Below are 7,527 nucleotides of genomic sequence, written 5' to 3' on the forward strand. Positions count from 1 at the left end.
CAAGGTAATTCTGTTTATTATTACGTTGTTATGATTATTACAGTTAGACTAACTATTACTATGATTATTACGGCTATTATGATTGTTGCTATGATTATTATGATTAACATTACGATTGTTATGATTGTTGTTGTTATTATGACGATTACTATGATTGTTATGGTAGATAGTGTGGTTATTATGATTATGATTTAGATTATTATGGCTATTATGATTATTATGGTTTTTATGGCCATCATAACGGTTATTACGATTTTTCCAGGTTTATTGTCGTTATTATTATGTTTGTTATGATTATTATGTTTCATAACATGATTATGACGAATATTATAATCATCACTAAGTTTATTCTGGTGATTATGTCTATCACGATTATTATGGCTATAATAATGATTTTTAAGATTATTACGATGATAATTCTGTTTATTACAACTATGTTATGATTATTGCAGTTAGTATAACTATTACAATGATCATTACGGCAATTATGATTGTTCCTACGATTATAAGGATTATTACTACGATTGTTATGATTGTTGTGGTTATTATGGCGGTTACTATGATTATAATGGTTGATAGTTTGGTTATTATAATTATCATTCAGATTATTACGGCTATTATGATTATTATGGTTTTTCTGGCTATTATAATGGTAATTATGATTGTTTCCACGTTTATTATTGTTTTTATTATGTTTATTATTATTATTATGCTTCTTAGTATGATTATTACGATTATTATGCCTATAATAATGGTTATTAAGCTTATTTCTGTGATAATTCTGTTTATTATTACGTTGTTATGATTATTACAGTTAGTACAACCATTACTATGATTTTTACGGCTATGATGATTGTTGCGATGATTATTATGTTTATTATTACTATTGTTATGATTGTTGTGGTTATTATGACGATTACTAAGATTATTATGGTTGATAGTATGGTTATTACCGTGATCATTTAGATTATTATGGCTATTACTATTATTGTGTTTTTTATGGCAATTATAATGGTTATTATGATTGCTTCCAAGTTTATTATGGTTATCATTATGATTATTATGATTATTTTCTTTCATAATATGATTATGACGAATATTATGATCATCACTAAGATTATTCTGGTGATTATGACTATTACGACTATTATGGCTATAATAACGATTATTAAGTTTATTTCCATGATAATTCTGTTTATTATTTCGATGTTATGATTACTACAGATAGCATAACTATTACTATGATTATTACGACTATTATGACTGTTGCTATGATTATTATGATTATTATTACGATTGTTATGATTGTTGTGGTTATTATGACGATTACTATGATTATTATACTTGATAGTATGGTTATTATGATGATTATTTAGGTTATTATGGCTATTACCATTATTGTGGTTTTTCTGGCCTTTATATTGGTTATTATGATTGTTTCCAAGTTTATTATGGTTATCATTATGATTATTATGATCATTACGTTTCATAATATGATTATGACGAATATTATGATCATCACTAAGATTATTCTGGTGAGTATGTCTATCACAATTATTATGGCTATAGTAATGATTATTAAGATTATTTCGATGATTATTCTGTTTATTATAACGATGTTATGATTATTACAGTTGGTATAACTATTACTATGATCATTACGGCTATTATGATTGTTGCTACGATTATTAGGATTATTACTACGATTGTTATGATTGTTGTGGTTATAATGGCGGTTACTATGATTATTATGGTTGATAGTTTGGATATTATAATTAGCATTCAGATTATTACGGCTATTATGGTTATTATGGTTTTTATGGCTATTATAATGGTTCTTATGATTGTTTCCAAGTTTATTATGGTTATCATTATGATTATTATGATTATTTTCTTTCATAGTATGATTATGACGAATATTATGATCATCACTAAGATTATTCTGGTGAGTATGTCTATCACAATTATTATGGCTATAGTAATGATTTTTAAGATTATTTCGAAGATAATTCTGTTTATTACAACGATGTTATGATTATTGCAGTTAGTATAACTATTACAATCATCATTACGGCAATTATGATTGTTCCTACGATTATAAGGATTATTACTACGATTGTTATGGTTGTTGTGTTTATTATGGCGGTTACTATGATTATTATGGTTGATAGTGTGGTTATTATGATTATCATTTATATTATTATGCCTATTATGCTTATTATGGTTTTCGTTGCTATTATAATGGTTATTATGATTGTTTCCAAGTTTATTATGGTTCTTATTATGATTATTATTGTTGCGAGCACCCGGTACACAGCCACGGCCAACTGGTGCTCGCGAGAAGAATAATCGAAAATCGAAAGAGATCGATTAGAGTGACAGCTGTCAAGCTGTCAGTGGAGACCGCGATCGCGAGTGAATTGGTTGTACGCGAAACTATCGGCCAACTAACTGTATACTCAAGTGTAAATAAAGTGTATTATAAACTAAAATGCCCCGTGGAGTTCCTCGAGCGGCGGTGGGCCGTCGCCGGCGGACCTACCGTCGCAACAGTGGTGTCAGAAGTGGGATTCCACCCGGGATGGATCTCGCTTCCGGCGACCCTCTCCGCGTATTTTGCAGAGAACTGAACGAGTCTCTGATGCATCAACTACAGGAACAGCGGAGAATGATTGAGGAACAACGGAGCGCCGATCGGGTGAGGCAGGAGGAGACCGCGGCTTTCTTACAAGCTCGCGTTGAGGCCCTGCTAGTCGCCGATCGAGCCGTACAGGAGGAGACCGCAGCCGCTATGCGTGCTCGCGTTGAGGCCCTGGAACGGCGGATGCAGGTGACGTGTATACCTGCAGCTGTAGATAGCGCGATATGTGGTGCGGGGAGTGCGGGATTCGGGTCGGTCGGAGCGAGGGCTGCTGTAAATAATGTAAATAGTAGCGAAGTAGTTGCACCCCCTTCGATCGCTCCGGGTCCCTCGGCTGCCCCGACCTGTTTCTCGTTGCCGTGTCCGGGTTTGCCTGTCGCGGGGGATTGTGAACGCCGCGTACCCCTGAGCTTGGGATACGCGGTCAAGCCGGCGAGGTACGACGGAAGAACGTCCTGGGAAGAGTACCTCATTCAGTTCGAGGCGGTGGCGCGGGCAAATGGTTGGGACGGGGCGGCCAAAGCTACGGCTTTGATCGCTTCGTTGGACGGAACGGCAAGGGGAATCTTAACCTCTTCCTCTGCTGCCCAGTTACTAAATTACCCCTCCCTTATTTCGGCCCTGGAGCTCCGTTTTGGAGCTAGAAATTTGGCAAATTTGAATTACGTATTGTTTCAAAACTGCCGGCAGCGGGGGGGAGAGTCGATTTCGTCGCTTGCGGCCGAAGTAGAGAGGTTGGCCGGGGCTGCTTTCGCAGATTGTCCTGCGGAAGTGCGAGACAAGCTGGCGGCCTCTCAATTTATTTCGGCGCTACGCAGCGACGAAATGCGGAAAGTGCTGCGCCTCGGCGGTTTCGCTACCTTGGGGGCTGCGGTGACGAGGGCCCTCGAGGTGGAGGCTGTGGAGGCGCTGTCGCGTACCCCGACGCGGCGTGAAGAACCATCTATTAATACTGTATGTTCTGAATTTCGAGGAGTTAGCTTGACAAGGCGCAAGAGGAGGATGACCGCACCCTCTGGACGAGACAGAGGGTGCTGGACCTGCGGAGAGAACGGCCACCTGAGCAGAAACTGTCCTGACGGGAACAGTTCGAGGAAGAAGAGGAAACTAGCGGAAAACACGAAGAGGACTGCGTAGCGGGGGAGCGTCGGTCCTCAGCAATTCTGCCTCCGCCAACGAGGGATCATGGGGCTCGCATTCGACGAGCGAAGAGGATTAAAAAACAGCGTTGGGCAGAAAATCACGAGGCTCGCATTCGACGAGCGAAGAGGACACCGGGACAGCGTGGGACGGAGAACGATGCGGTTCAGCGTGGGACAGAAGACGCGGTGATCCATGGGCGAATCGGAAATGTCGAATGTGAGATGATCCTTGACACGGGCTCACCAGTAAATTTATTGAACAAGAATTTGTGTCCGCCCGGTGGCCTACGAGAAGCTCCATTGAAGATTCGCTCCAGCGTGGGAGAAGAAATGCCAGTGCTCGGTACGAAACTCCTGAAGCTACAGATTCAGGAGTTCGTTACCGAAGAAGAATTCTACGTCGTCGAGATGTTGGAACCGTGCATCCTTGGGATGACCTTCCTACGGAAGCATCGCTGCCAGATCGACCTGTTGCGGAATCTGGTTCGCCTGCCCGATAATCGGCTGGTACCGTTAAGAAGAACGGCAGAAGAGGAGGTACGAGGAAGAAAAGAAGACACAAGGAGGAAAGAAGAGGACGCGCCGGACCAAGCGGTACCAAAACACTTGGCAGGGCTGTACGAGCGATGCTGCACGGAGCTGTCCAATAGTCAGCGACAGCAGTTCGCGAAAATGTTGAACGAATACCAGGACGTGTTCGCTAGCGATTCAGATGAAGTGGGCAGGTGCGGAATAGTTAAACACCGCATTGACACCGGCGACCATTCCCCGATTAAACAGGCGCCGAGGAGACTACCGTTCAACCGGCGACAAGAAGTCGAAGATTTGCTTAAGAAGATGAAGGCTCAAGGCGTAATAGAAGAGTCGCTGAGCCCATGGTCGTCGCCAATCGTCCTCGTGAAAAAAAAGGACGGGTCCACGAGATTCTGCGTGGACTACCGCCGGCTGAACGATGTAACTAAGAAGGACTCCTATCCCCTGCCCAGGATCGAGGACACGTTGGACGCCCTAGTCGATTCAACCTGGTTCTCTACCTTGGATCTGCAAAGCGGATATTGGCAGATCCTGGTAGACGAAAGAGACCGCGAGAAGACTGCTTTCTGCGTAGGCGCAGGGCTATGGCAGTTCAAAGTCAAATGCAGGGAACAAATACTTGCTGGTAGTGGCCGACTATTTCACGAAGTGGCCAGAAGCGATACCCATGCCGAATCAGCAAGCCGTGACCGTAGCCAGGGCCCTCCTGGTGCACGTGATCAGTCGACACGGAGTCCCCTTGGAGCTACACTCGGACCAAGGAAGAAACTTCGAGTCGGCTGTGTTCCAGGAGTTGATGCGGATACTGGGAATCCGGAAGACTCGGACTACGCCGCTGCACCCCCAGTCAGATGGAATGGTGGAACGCCTGAATCGAACATTGCTGCAGTACCTGGCCATGTTCGTTTCGGAACACCAAAGAGACTGGGACGAATGGATCCCGCTATTCCTACTGGCGTATCGGTCCTCCAAACACGAGTCGACACAGATGACACCGTCAATGGTGCTTTATGGAGAAGAGATACGCCTCCCAGCTCATCTCTGGAGAGGATCCCCACCAGAGGAGGAGCATGACGATGCAGAGACAGAATACACCACTCGCATCAGAGAGAAGATGAAGAGGATCCATCGATTCGTTCGTCATTGCCTGGACTTGACCAGCACAAAAATGAAAACCTGGTACGATAGCCACGTCCGAGCAATCGTCTTCGTCCCAGGCGAAAAGGTCTGGTTGTTCCAACCACGGAGGACCAAAGGAAAATGTCCAAAACTCCAGTCCGACTGGGAAGGACCGTACACGGTGGAAGACAAACTAAATGACATCATCTACCGTATTCGACGCTCGCCGAGGTGCAAATGCAAGATCGTGCACGTGAACCGTTTGGCGAAGTATGAAGGGCAGGAACACCCATTCCCTTAGCAAGCATGACTTCAAGAGGATAACATGCAAAGAAGAGAAGAAACAAGGTCGCAAGAAACATCAAGAGGCAAGAGGAGAGCTAAGGGAAGCCGGAGGAAAACCCTTCACAGTATAGTTTCCCCAGTCAGCAACGAGAGGACGAACGAAGCAGCCATGAATCCCCACTTGGACGAGCAAGAATGTGGAGGACGTCATCGTGGGTCCCGTAGGACTGGACGCCTGTCTCCGTAAGACGTCTGAAGCCAGGTCTTGCGCTCCTGGCAGGACGCAGAGACGAGAGGGCGTCGCCTGCCACCGCGGGATGCCGGATGGTTTTCTCTGGCCAAACGCACGTCCAAGGTCACCGCCGAAGAAGAGAGATCAATCACAATACCGACAGGAAGTCGAAGGAGGGACCTGGAGACAATCAAGGAAGAATGGGAGTTCACGAAACTTCGGACCGTCCTCACCCAAGAAGAAGATGCGCCATCGAAGAAGACTAGGGTGAGTTTCCCTTCTCTACCCTTCGTACTGCTTCGCCGTCCAGGGACACAACGGCTACCATCGTGTGCCGCCCGGGGTCCGCAGTGCGGGCCGGCCGACAGCGGGTGGGGGACTTAACCGTACGCGGGTCTGCTTCCCCACACCGGAGAAGTCTCGCTTTCCCGGGAAGGCGGGCCTCCGGGGCCGGTCCCTGGATTTGCGGCGCACCTATGGATCTATATAGAGATCCCCTTGCCATACGAGGAATGATGATTCCTCGGTGGGAAACAAGGAGGTGCGTCCGGCGGGGTTGCTTCGTCGGGAGAGACCGTAGGGAACAGGACCCGAGAAAACGTCAAGAGAGAAGCACGCAAGTCACAAGAAGCAAGAGGAAGGGTGAGGAACCAAAGAAGAAAACTCCCATGGAAACAGGACCAGGTCCCAGAGAACCACCACCTTGCCCAAGGTTTTTGCGTGGTTTTCCTTGGGACAAAGGGCGAATGCAAAGGTGGCATCTGTCTGGAAAGGCCACGCAGGTATTATTCTTGTATACCTCTTTTTCCAGGCAGCAGTTTCCGAGTGCCGACCGTTCCAGAGGACTGACTTGAAGCGGTCGGGACGCCCGCTCTAGAAGGAGGGGAGCAATGTTGCGAGCACCCGGTACACAGCCACGGCCAACTGGTGCTCGCGAGAAGAATAATCGAAAATCGAAAGAGATCGATTAGAGTGACAGCTGTCAAGCTGTCAGTGGAGACCGCGATCGCGAGTGAATTGGTTGTACGCGAAACTATCGGCCAACTAACTGTATACTCAAGTGTAAATAAAGTGTATTATAAACTAAAATGCCCCGTGGAGTTCCTCGAGCGGCGGTGGGCCGTCGCCGGCGGACCTACCGTCGCAACATTATGATTATTATGTTTCATAGTACGATTATGACGTATATTATGATCATCGCTCAGATTATTCTGGTGATTATGACTATTACGATTATTATAGCTACAATAACGATTATTAAGGTTGTTTCCATGATAATTCTGTTTATTGTTACGATGTTATGATTATTACAGTTAGACTAACTATTACTATGATTATTACGGCTATTACGATTGTTGCTATGATTATTATAATTAACATTACGATTGTTATGATTGTTGTGGTTATTATGACGATTACTATGATTATTGTGGTTGATAGTATGGTTATTATGATGATCATACAGATTATTATTGCTATTACTATTATTATGGTTTTTATGGCTATTATAGTGGTTATTATGATTGTTTCCAAGCTTATTATGGTTATTATTATGATTATTATGATTATGATGT

This window comes from Calliopsis andreniformis, unplaced genomic scaffold (assembly GCF_051401765.1).
Source record: "Calliopsis andreniformis isolate RMS-2024a unplaced genomic scaffold, iyCalAndr_principal scaffold0114, whole genome shotgun sequence".
Taxonomy (NCBI): Eukaryota; Metazoa; Arthropoda; class Insecta; order Hymenoptera; family Andrenidae; genus Calliopsis; species Calliopsis andreniformis.